Source organism: Plectropomus leopardus, chromosome 5, assembly GCF_008729295.1.
Source record: "Plectropomus leopardus isolate mb chromosome 5, YSFRI_Pleo_2.0, whole genome shotgun sequence".
NCBI classification, from domain to species: Eukaryota; Metazoa; Chordata; class Actinopteri; order Perciformes; family Serranidae; genus Plectropomus; species Plectropomus leopardus.
In genome coordinates, this window is record NC_056467.1 from 2,060,072 (window position 1) to 2,073,137 (window position 13,066).

The following is a 13,066-nucleotide window of genomic DNA, read 5'->3' on the forward strand; positions in this document are numbered from 1 at the left end:
GCAGACAGCAGATAAGCACAGATAGCATGAATATAGATAGATCGGAGGAGAGTGTGTGTGTGTGTGTGTGTGTGTGTGTGTGTGTGTGTGATGGGGGGGGGGGGGGTTCTTTGAGGTCATGGCTGGCCATTTTTAGCATGCAAACTAAATCCGCTCACACTCAAAGGCATTAGTGCAAATTCATGCATTTTACATTTGCACGGACAGTTTTACATCTTTATATTAATTGGACTTTTTCCAAATCTGCACACACAGAGAGACGCAGACCAGCGTGAGCGTCAGAGCGAGCGATGCTGGAACAAGTTTTCAGATTTAATCCTTTAAAAATGTACCCACAGCACATAAAAATACCCTATTATAAACTAGGGGGTTAAACAATATAGGTTTTTCAGGGCAGATACTGATACCAATTATTAGTAGTTAATGCATTTTATTGAAATGCCTTTAGTAAATGTTTAATGAAAACTGAAATATTCAACGTCATAAACATAAAGTTCCCTGCAACTATAAAAAAGAGTCAAGTGAAAATTTTAATGAAAAAATGAATAATTAAAAATAGCTCTCTGAGAATTTAGTGAGTGAAAGTTCCTCCCATGCTGACACTTTTTTTGCACTTTTTAATTAATTAATTGTATTGGCGATCATTAAAATAAAATATCAATACAGATAATCGGCAAAATGCAAAATAGCCCAATAATCAACCAGGCGGATGATCTGTCGACCCCTTTTATAAACTAAAGTGCAGCATTCAAAGGTTTACCTCAGTAAAAGTACAGAACTGTCAGCAAATACATGTACTTTTATGTATTACTTTTGACTGCTGCACTTTATTTAAGCCGACATTAACTTTATTTTGTGTCGGTGCTTTATTGGCTGGTTGGGTCAGGACAGAGTGACATTAGTTGTGCACAAATATGAAGACAAATAATTCTGAGAACAGCATATTTTAAAAAGTTAGGTGGAGAAAATATTCACCGTTTTTTGTTGAAAGTAGAAACCTTCCTGCTCATAGATGATGAATGACTGCACTGAAAAAAAACCTTTGTTTCAACTTAAAAAAGGTAGTGTCTGTGCTCCCTTAAACATTTAAAGTGACTGAATTTGAGAAGACAAGTTGAATCATTTCAAAATATCATCAAACTTGTCTTTAAAAATTAGTCAACTTTTTAAAGAAAAAAAACAATAGTTTTTTTTACAGCGTGTATCTTATTCTTTAATAGAAAGTTTAAATATTACATATTTTGTATTTAATTGTCTTCACAGTGTATTTCTCTGATGCATTTTTGTATCCATGAAGAGTTTCTATGATATTTTGTCAATAATATTTTTCTTTTTTTTCCTTTCTTGTTCAAAGGATGACGATATGTTTATTTTGTTACACGGTAACCATGGTGAACTGTAGGTCACATGATTAATGAGTTAAGTGTATATAAGCAAACAACCTCGCTTTGATTTGACTCATAGAAAATGAGTGCTGATTACAAAACTTGAAGGGTTATAAACGTCATTTTTTGACGAAAGCTCTTAACAGAGATTTCATTTTCTGCACTCACACTTGAGTTTATTATGTCGGGTCATTCGCGGTTCAAACTCGTCCCGTTTCAGTTTCAGTGCTCCAAAAAAGAAAGGTCACACAAATCTGCATCATCATCCTGACGTTATTCTCTCTGGTGATCTCGTCTCCATTAACATTAACCTTCACTGAAACTGTCCCCTGTCCCCTGTCTCCTCGTCCTTCCTGCCTTCTCCTCAGCCAATTGAGACCATCCTCGCGTTCGCCTTAATTTGCTTACACAAACCACCAGACGCCGCGCAATCAACCGGTCTGCAATTATGCATTCACTTTCCCTTTAGCTTGTGATCCCCGCGCCGTAGCCGTGAGCACGAAAGGCATCGTCAATTACTCAGGTGGCGTAATTGTTGCACGCGGGTAATGAAAAAGGATGCTGGTGCAGGAACATGTGGTTGCTTGCTCATTATGCTGACAGGAAAGAGGAACTTGGCTGACCTCTGCTGGGCTCTGACAGGCAGTGTTGCAGATGTTGATCACGCTTAATGATTTGATCCGGGATGTATACGTGTGCTCGCGAGGCTTCCTCTGGCTCCTGTTAACCGCAGAGATCATTAGAGCTGCGTCCTGCTGTCGTGCAGCAAATGGCATCAGTTCTGCAGCAGTGAATGTGGCGTACTTTTTCTGATAATACAGCAGAATTATGAAATATTCAGATTTTATATACACAGATCTAAATGCATTAAAGAAAGTCTATTTTTGCATGTTTTCCGATTGGTTTTGCACGTGGAACCTCCTCATTGACTTTAAGAAAGAGCAGAATCCGAAGACTTTACTGAGATGGAAAAGAAGAATGATGGAGGGAGAGCAAGCGACAGAGAGAGTGAGGGAGAGAGAGAGAGAGGGGGAAGCAGATGGCTGGAAATATAGCCTGCTAAATTATTCATCTAGGCTGGAGTCTGGAGATAGATAGATGGATAGGAGCTGGCATGGACACTTTTATTAGGATTCCAAGAGCTGTGAGGAGAGTGGTTCAAAACACCGTGATTGCCTTTTGAGACTAAGAAAAGTAATTGCATCAGGTCGGGGAACAGCTATTTGCCAGAGGAATTAAATCTCTTGTATTAAATGAAACTTTAAGGACAGATAAGTGCACGGGCGTATTATACCGAACTCGATAGATGTGGGTTTTTTTTTACCTGCAGTCATTTATTTCCTCAAATGTAACAAATAAGAAAAAACCTTTAGAAATGTGCGTAACTCCTTATGAGGTGATTCGGGACGCTGTGTGTTGTCTGAAAAAAAACGCCAGGAGCCCAAACGTCCCAGCTGCCCTCGACAGTTTGGGTTTCAGAACAAGTTGTCTCAACAGTGAGGTCGAATAAAAATGAAAAATGGCCGAGAGGGGAAGCAACCCGGTTCGTAAAATAAGATTTGTGGTAGGCATCTGCGGTGAGCGTCTGCCGCGGGAAGTCCACGAGTCCTTGACTGGGTTTCAGGGAGCAAAGTGAGGAAAGGACGAAGTTTGACACTATAATTCACCAGAATGTCTTTATCCTTAAAAGGCTATGAAATGTGACTTTTCTAATCGTGGTACTGTTAGATTTTAACACTTTTTCAGACATGTAGCTAAAGCGTTTGCACTGAAAACCTTTTATTTGCCTTCAGATTTGTGTTGTTTGCTTCTTTTCCCTTTTGTCTCAACGTATACAGACGGCAAATATTTTCTTCCTCTTAGCTCTGTGCATCATGTGCATCATATATGACTCTCCCAGATTCATGGACACACACACACAGAGATGCACACACACTCCTGTGCGGAGGGCTGCGGGGAAATAGAGCAGAGAGGAAGCTACGTGCCTTCGCCAAGCGAGGGCTGTCTGGTGTCATGGCAACCAGTGCAGATTACCCCACCCTCCATCAGTCAGAGAGAGAGGAGAGGAGAGAGGGATGTGCACACACATGTACACATTGAGACACACATAAAAAAAATGTTGCACGACATCCGAAATGCACTTTATTTTAAGTTGGCATCCTAAAGAATCAGTTAAGCGGTCAGCTTTTAGAACATTTTCTGCAATAGCGACGTGCAGCAAAAACCTGAATCGACAGGCGAGGACGCGGCAGAGGGAGGAAGGAAAGCAAACGAGGAAGGGAGGGCGATGATGAGAGTGGTGCAGGGAGAGGTTGAGATGTGTGGAGGGGCCATAAACATATAGTAGAGCTAAATACGTCTTGGGGATATACTGTTATTAAAAGCAGGAAGGTTATCCAACACGCAGCTTTACTGTGGGGGTGGACAGTTTGCGACGTGCTAACGCATTTCACGCCGCCAGAGTCCTATTGATGGGAGTTTAGCGGGAGATATTATTCTCTTAAGTGTGTGTGTGTGTGTGTAGGTTAGCGCTGCAGCCGGAGAGGAGAAGGAGGGATGCTGGGGCAGGAGAGCAGAGGCAGTGATGCATGGACGGGCTGACGGGGGGGAGAAAGGGAAGAAGATAATATTAGAGCCTGCATGAGGGTAGAACAGATTTTTGTAGCAAAAAAAAAAAAAAAAAAAAGCAAGAAAGATAGGGTGTGGAGGAGATAAATGGCACCAGCGTGAGGGGAAGAGAAAAAAAGAGATGGAGGGAGGGAGGGTGAGACAGAAAAGGAGGGGAACGAGGGGAGGGAGCCGGGGCCGTTTGAGGATATCGCCTCCTAAATTGACTGCGGCACAGCCATCGTCCACAGTTACATCACAGCTGAGCTCAAACTCAGGATGAACCCCCCTCTCTCTCTCCCTCTCTCCCTCTCTCTCTTTGTTTCTGCCAACCTTAAAGCGCTTCAAAGCCAACTTTTGACCGTATGGCAATTAAGCAGAGTAGACGGAGTGTGCGAGACGGGATGTATCATATTTTAATAGGATACATTGGATTCGACTGAAAATCCCGAGCAGTCGTTTTCTCTCCCTTTGTCTTTGTGCTGCAGTCGTCGGCGGCAACACGGTTGTAATCAGCCTCATTAAGACTCTCGTACACACTGTAAACACGGCACGGCGCCCGTTTGAGAGGCTGCGTCCTCCGCTCAGGAGCAGCCTGTGATTAGAAATCAATTAGCATCAGCGCCGTGACTGCTGATTTATCAACCTGTAACTCCGTCTGAAAGGAGGCAGGCCTGCAACGTTAAAAAAAGATGGGTGACAATATTTACAACCTTTATTTATGTGAAGTCGGACTTAATGCCCCGCTCCTTTGCAGCATTGTCCTGCGTCACACACACACACACACACACACGACAAAACCACAGTCTGCAGCAGCTCTGCAGGAGCCACCAGGGTTCAGCACCCCGCTGAAGGGCACCTTGATATGTGTCAAAGTGTAGAACGGCACTAATTTACCTTCCTTTTTTTCCATATATTCAGATAATTCGGTGATTGAACCGACCTCAAACATGAACGCACACAAAGAGTTATTTTCTCCGAAAGGTTGGCGCACTTTTCTTTAATTTCTGGGTGGCAGCGGAGAATGTGTTGCTTTTCCTTCGATAAGAAGCTTAAAGCGATGGTTTGGATCTTTTGAAGTGGGGTTATGTGAGGTAGCTCTCCTCAGTCTCTGTATTACAAACAGTCGACGTTGCTGCAGACGGGGACAGCTGCAAAACGTATTTTAGCCACCTAAAAAAAAAAAAAAAAATCCATAATAGTGTACGTGTAATAATAATCAATAATAATAAACTTCATTTATGCAGCACTTTTCTTAACAAGGTTACAAAGTGCTGTTCAGAGAAATAAAACAACAATAAAATAAATGCAAACAACACAGTGATCACGTACAGAGGCCGCGGAGGGTTAATAAAACAGCAACAGCAACCTATTAAATACTCATAAATGCTTTTCTATGAAAGAGTCTGGAGAAGTGATTTAAAAGATGCTAATGGTGAAGCGAGTCAGATTTCAGCGGGTAAAGAGTTCCACGTGCAGTTTGAGGGCTTTTTCGTCACAAGCCGAGAAACAACGAGCAGAGCTGCATCCATCGATCTGAGGGAGCGCCGGGTACAGAGGGGTCAATAACTCTTTCATGTAATTTGGAGAATGGCCATGCAGAGATTTAAAAGTGATCATTAAAGTTTAAAATCAGCGCGGTAAGTCACAGGCAGCAGGTGTAAATTTGCTAAAACAGGAGTAATGTGTTCATATTTTTCAGTTGTTAAAATTTGGGCGGCTGCGTTCTGGACCAGTTGGAGTCAGTGAAGTGCATTACTGTGGTCAAGGCGGGAAAAAATAAAAGCATGTATAACCTTGTTTAAGTCTGGGGAATACGAGAAACATCTAATTTTGAGAGATCTTTTTACGCTTGTAGAAGCACGAGTGAACATTTTATATTTGGACAACAAAACAAAGCTCTTCATCTAATATTATACCAACAGTCGGGCTGCTTGAGTTAGTTGGATCTGTGGCTAAAATCTCAGTTTTGACATTGATAAATTCACAGATGCAGGTGCGGAGGTGATCTGAAGACTTGCTGGACTGGAGGGGGACATATAGCTGTGTGTCATCTGCATATCGGTGATTCGGAGTTTATATTTCACGTCTCCGTTAGACAGCCCTCTCCGACGTGAAAACGGTTCGCAGCTTCAGTTCCACGTTCATGCTCTTGTCAAAGCCACCAGACGACACCGAGAAAAACAAGTCACTCGCTGAACACAGGACATGCAGCCCGATCTCGTTCCAAAGTCGCCAAATACCGCTGCTGTGTCAGTAATCGAGATAGCAACGCCAAAAACCACCTATAACGGCGGTATCAGTTTGTAATGCAGCCAGAGTTGGGGTGATAACAATTAATAAACTATTGATTAATCAGTCGTGGAGAAGTGATGCCACTATGTTTTTAGATGAAAAAAAATCAATATACTACGTGCAAAGTATTTTTGTTTTTGATTTTCACAGTCTGGGATATGTCAGAGATTAGCAGCAGCTTCGATTGTGACAGGTCACCTTGCTGAAATAGCATGTATTTCCTCCATATGCCAAATATGGTCAAAATGACCTCACCAGGTAGAAAATAGTCAAAATGACAAATTCCAAGTCAAAAGCCCAGAATGACACCCAGAAATAATACAAGTCATGTTTTTCTGCTTTGATGGCTGTGGGATCAAAAATATCAGTTTGAATGGGTTTCAATGGAGCATTTTTTTGCATTTAACATTATGAATTTAACAATTTTGTTTGCAGGATGTATTTTAGACTTTAGCTGGAAAGATTAAACAAAAATGCACAGTCTTGCCACAATTGATGCCATATGCATAAACACAGCCAAAATATAAAGAATAAAAAGTGTGTTAAACTCAGCAAACAGTCCCTAAGTGTTAAACATTGTGTAATTAATAAAATAAATAATAATGGCTGCATTCAATTCAGGTGTTTCAAAGCTCTGATATGGTGCACAAAAGCACACCTACATGGAACAGTGCCACGATTTAAAGGTCAAAATTCAACATTTAACTTTGTCCATATAAGGACAAACCACCCGAATATTTCCTCCCAGTTGGCTCAGTCAAAATGTCTCTAATTATGTAGATATTAACATGTTTTATCTCGTCCTCTCCTCAGGAGCAGCCAGACTGGAACCAACAGACAAACACCTGCCGCTGATCTGTAAGTACCGATGTGTCATACACTTTATATAGTTGAGCAGATGAAAGCGAGCGTGTAGGAGGGAGTCTGAGGTTTTGGGAGGACAGGCTGGTAGTGGTCTGCGTTTCTTATCGCTGTACGATAGTGACACAACATGAGAGAAAAGAGGCAGTGCAGATGTCACTTTAGTCTCAGAGGAGATCCTGATATGCGCACACAATGGGCTTTAAGCACACACATTGCCCAGAATGCATTCTGTGTGTGCAATACAACAGTTTTTTTTTTAACATTATTTACATTGACTCTCTTATTTACTGTGACTCTCGCGCCAGAAACTGATGCAAACGGAAATACTGTATGTGTGATTAATAAGTGATTGGAGCCGACACTATCAGGGGATTTATCAAGAAGTTGATTCACGGTAAAAAAGAAAAAACAATTTTTAGTCGTAGAGTCTCAGCTGTGAGGATGTGCTGCTTTTCTTTCTTTTACTTCACAATCAGAAATACTTTATTGATCCCGAGGGGGAATTGTGGTTTGTTACAGTCGCTCTGATGCCAGCAGAGAGAATTATCGCATGTAGAAATAAATACAAAGTATATAAAAATAGCACAGTATGTAAATATTTTTAAAAAGTCTGTATAATATGCTGAGTAATAGACAATTAGCACTAATATGTGAATATTTAAATTATAATATGGATAATGTGCTGAGTTGTAAAATATAAAACTGTGCTTTATGCTACAATGCAACGTATAAAATTAGTATGTAAGTTCAAAATAAAATAAATATAAATATTTGTACAATGCCACAATGAAAAACAGAAATATGCATGAGTAAGAATAACAACAAGAATATGCATCACATGTTAAATATAGTCTATATTCAAGAGCTGGAAGAATATCAATTAACATTTGAATAATGGCACAGAGGATTGGTTGAAATATTGCATCAAATACTGCAGTTAAGATAGTGATACAAAGAATAAGCACACCTTAAAAACCTTATAGCACATTTGAAGTATAATGAATTAATCTAAATTAATTTAAAAGTAAATGGAATATATGTAACTTCTTGTTGGACAAAATGAGCAACTTGATTTTAGACTCTTGCTTGCTCAGGCTTGCTTATACATACTGAAGGGATTTTTTTTTGCTCACCCTGTTTGGAGAAGCAGGCTGGAGTCTGACACAGGAGCTTAGCAATGTGTTGCTGTGAATGGGGTCCAAAAACAAAATGTATTTTAGCCACCTAAAAAGAGTCTCACCTAAAATCAGTATCAGTTTGAATTTCTGCTTTATTGAAAGTATTTCTACTTCTCTACCTTTTTGTCAGACAACAAGAAAGTTGTTAACGGCATTAATTGCCCGTCTACGCTCTTGTCAAAGCCACCAGACTCCATTGACAAAAACAGTAATTTTAGCTCTCTGAACACAGGAGGTGCTGGTGTCCTGCTGCTTTGATCAGTTAGTTAGTTTGTGTTATTGTGTGATTTTGGTGAGTCCGAACTCATTCTTTGCAACACCAATGTCACACAATAACACAAACAAACTAACTTATTGAGGCAGCAGTAGACGAGTAGCTCCTGTGTTCAGCAATGCTAAATCACTATTTTTCACAATGGAGTTTGGCTTCAAAGAAAGCAATGTAACAGCTTCATTTTCACACTGGAAATCACCGTCTGACAGCAAGGTAAAGATGTGAAAATACTCTAAATATAGCAAACATTTAAACTGATAGGGATTCTTTTAGGTGCAGTAGATGCAGCAGTACATTGCTTTGCTTCAGTGTCGGACTTCAGCCAGCTTCTCCAAACTGGGGGCGTGCTGTCCGACATCTACTCAATGTAATTCACTGTCTATGGGTAAGTACCCCATACAACCCCACTTCAAAAAAACTGAACTATGTCTTTAACTTTAATTCAGCGCTTAGATTTATGCACTCATTTTATTGTGTTTTTTACATTTTTCACACATTGTGGTTGTAATCCATTCTTTGTTATTGCTCAAACTCAGGAAGCATACGCGGCAGGGGGATCTATTTCACAATAAAAGCCCCTTTCAGGATCAGCGGGCTCTGCCGTATATCACTCTGAGCAGTGACATTTTCCCTTTTTAAAATGTTTTATTTGCGGCCGACACTTTATCCTCCTCCGTGCTGCAGTGGTCATGTCCCTTAAGTCTCCCCTTGCTTTCTCTGCCTTTCATCTACCGTCAAGAGGCCGTTTTAAATCTTGTGCAGACGCAGAGTTCGCACAGGTCCGACAGTCATTTTGAGCAGCGGCAAAGACCGAAGAGACGTCTGTTCAGCATGTCAGGTTCCTGCGTCCTCTCACTTTCTGTCTCTGTTCCCGACTGATGCAGCTGTTAGTGTTCGCTGGTCATCACCCTATAAATACAGCAGCTGACTGATGGGCCCTGCAGCAGCTGTCTGCTGTCCCATACAATGTGGACACATAATGTACACACGGATACAAATGTGCAAAAACACATGCAGGGTCTTTGTTGTTGTGGAGGAATTTTGCAGGCTCCTCCGAGTGGGAAGAGATCCAGCATTAGTCCAAAACCAGCCTCGTGTCTTTCTTTTTTTTCTCCTGTGATACAGTTTGCATAACAATCGCAGTGTCAACTGTTGGATCATTGGCTATAATTCAGTATATAAATGAGTCAAAAGTATAATGGGATTATTCGTCCAAAAACGCTCCAGGGTTTCCCTCACATTTATTTATTTGTGGTGGTCTGCCACAGTTAACCCTTTTGAAACCTGAGCAAATTAGATTTTTTTCAAAAACACGGGGAGAAGCAACTAAAAGAGAAATGAAAATTACAAGAAAGATTAGTAAAAAAAAACAGAAAATTACTAAAATTAGTTAAAAAACAGAAAAAAAAATAAAAAATAAGAAAAAAACAGTAAAAACAAGGCAAATGAGACTTTGAAAAAAGTGCTTAAATAATTATAATAATTCCATAATATTATATTCAATATGTAATTATGAATATTATAAATATATTTTTCCCTTTTTTCTTTTCTTTTTCCTTGACATTTTTTCTTAGCTTTTTTAAAAATATGTTTCTAAAGTTGCTAATGTCTTGCAATTTGTCAAACATTTCTTTCCAAGTTGCTCATTACCTTTTTCCCCCCATATTTTTTGAAAGAAATCTCACCGATTTGCTCAAAGTTTAAAGGTTTAGATACTTGTGAAGGCATCTGAAAGGGTTAAAACATCTATTGCCACAAATAGATTTTCTAACGCTAACTAGTTGTATTGGAGCTCTGAGCATACTGTTGTCACAGACGGAGCAGCAGAACACCACATGCAGTGAAAGTGAAGTTTAACCGTTCATTGTGCTGAGTCTAAAAGTTTGCTTTCACTGACTCTGCAGTCTGCTTCTCCTCTAATCCACTGATCTGATCAGCTCTGATCGCTGCTAAAGGATGAAAACAACTATGAGATTGGCCTGGGTTGCATTTAGGAACACACGCAGACAGGATAAAAACAAAAAAAAAACACTGCACTTTGTAATTAGTAGCCAGAAATATGTCTGTCTGTGTTCAAAAAATGTTCCTTTCTTGCTTTTATTTTTTATGTTTCGGCCGGTTTTATTTCAAGAAAGTCTTAAGTATTTCCTCATCAAATGTGCTCTTGTCATGGTGGAAATATGTGTAAAAAATTGATTAAAAGATTTAAAGATAATTTTTCTGCAAGAAATGCTTGAAATCAGCATCAAAGACCGTTAAAAACTAAATACCAAGGGCGAAACTGATATCTTCTTTAAAAAACAATTACAAAAATGACCCTGACATATCATTTCAAGCTAATTTTGAAATGATGTTGCCAGAAAGATCCAACAGGAGCATTTCTCTCCTCTGTCTACCACACCTGACAACGGAGAGTGGCAGTGAAACAATGATGCGGATGTTGAGGATCCCACATTTATCCTCCCTATTCAGCACCGCAGCAGCTGCACAGACATAAGGAGAGGCATCATTACAGCAAACCGAAGCCTGTTAATAGGCCCGCGACGTGGGGGGCCTGCCGGCTCTGCACGGGGCTCACGAGAGGGGAGAGGAGAAGCAGGGCGGGAGAGCAAGGAGAGGTCAGGGGTTAGGGAGTAGGACAAGACGTGGGAGGAGTGTTTGGGACAGGATGAGCCGGGTGGAGAGGGAGAAGGAGTGAAAAGGAGTTTGTGTACAGCATTGGGTGTATTTTTATCTTTCCTGAATGAAACAGAATGAATGGATATGGGATTGCGTGCCAGTTTTTCTGCTGTGAAATGGCATTAACCCAGCAAACATTTAGATGATGAATAGATGTTGGCAGCCACGGTAAAAACCTGCGTAGGTATAGGATAAAAAAAAAAAAAAAGCTGAGGTGTCTGCGTCTTTGCAGCCAATGACAAGCAATATATTTTAACCTAATTTTAATCTTAAATGCTATAATCGATAGTTTAGGATAAGTTTTTTTTTTATTATGTGAAAACAAAATTACAGTGTTATTGGGGGGCACTGTTATTTAATTATATTATTACAGTATTTTTTATTATTTTAATTATTTTTTAATTTTCTATACATTAGTACATTTACAGTATACACCTATTAATTAATTAAATTACATTATTAACTTTAAGTCTAAATAAAATTTAAACAGGTGAGTTATTATGGCAATATTTTAAAGCTATATCGTGATACACGGTATATATCGAATTATTTTTAAATGTCCTTTAAACTAATGTTAACTACTAAAATAAAAAAAATGAATAAACTGCAGTTACAATAAAGTTAAATAAAGTAGCTACTGTCACATAATAAAGTTGAATATGCTACTGTTAAAATAATATTTATTAAAATGTGGTTATAAGGAAGTTAAATAAAGTACTTTTATAATGACATTTTCAAAGCATTGTTACAATTAAATATATCAAAGCGAGACCCATGGTCTTATTTTGAAGGCTTGTCTCAGTCTGAAAGTGTTGATGTTTTTGTTGTGGACTTGAAGCTTCTGGCCAACCGTTGGATGTTAGCGTTTGAAACAGATACCGCGGCGCCTCTAACTGCAAGGACTCATTCACTGTTAGTGTACTGGTACTCGTACTGGTGCTCCGTGGTCACAAAATGTGACTAAATAGTGGCATTCGGAGCTCTGCAGATACAAACACAAACCTCACCTGCTCACACTGCTGTCGCTACAACTAATTAGGTTACAGTGTCGCCGTTAAACGTGATGATTTATTCTCTATAAACTAAAACAAACTGCAAACAAACAGCTCTCCAGTTCATACATATTAATATTATTTGCAAATCGCAGTGGTGCTCCGTGGTCACACAATGTAACTAAATGGTTACGGTCTGGAGCTCTGCAAAAGCCCTGCTTTGTGTGTGTGAGAGAGACAGAGAGGCATTCTCTGGCTTCTAAAATCAATACGACAATTTACAACCGATGTTCAGAGTATAGTCATTTTATATATCGCACGTGGAACAAGCTGCGATACCTCAAGTATGTTCGATATACCGCCGCCCCTGTGCCAAACCAATTAATGAAAATCCGTTGAGAAAAGCCGGAATATTTTACCAAAGTTCACACTCCTCACCTCGTGTCCAAACACACAGTTTTCTCCTGCATGGTTATAACCCACCACGTCATGAGAGCTGATAGCGGTCTGCTTGGTACTGACATTTCTCACAGGTGTGAGACCTGCAGCGATACAACAGGACCTTTCCTGATCCAATTAGACTGAAAATAATTTGGACCCAGCCTGACTTGGGTCAGGGGTCGGGGTCAGGTCGGGGCTTGATCACCTGGAACTAAGTGGGCTCATGACATGACCTATTCCACCTTCATTACCATGAATACATCCACTGTAGTTTATTTGAGTCTGTCATACACACACACACACGTGTACACACACACACACACACACACACACACACACACACACACACAC

General features: G+C 39.9%; 1 long non-coding RNA gene across 1 annotated transcript in view; it reads left to right on the forward strand.

Annotated features, from left to right (window-relative positions):
* The window catches only part of LOC121943221, a 127,834-nt gene that overhangs the window by 38,351 nt on the left and 76,417 nt on the right, over nucleotides 1-13,066 (forward strand). Inside the window, exon 2 of the long non-coding RNA XR_006105844.1 lies at nucleotides 7,101-7,145. This is a non-coding gene — a long non-coding RNA (uncharacterized LOC121943221). The remainder of the gene's footprint in view (nucleotides 1-7,100; nucleotides 7,146-13,066) is intronic.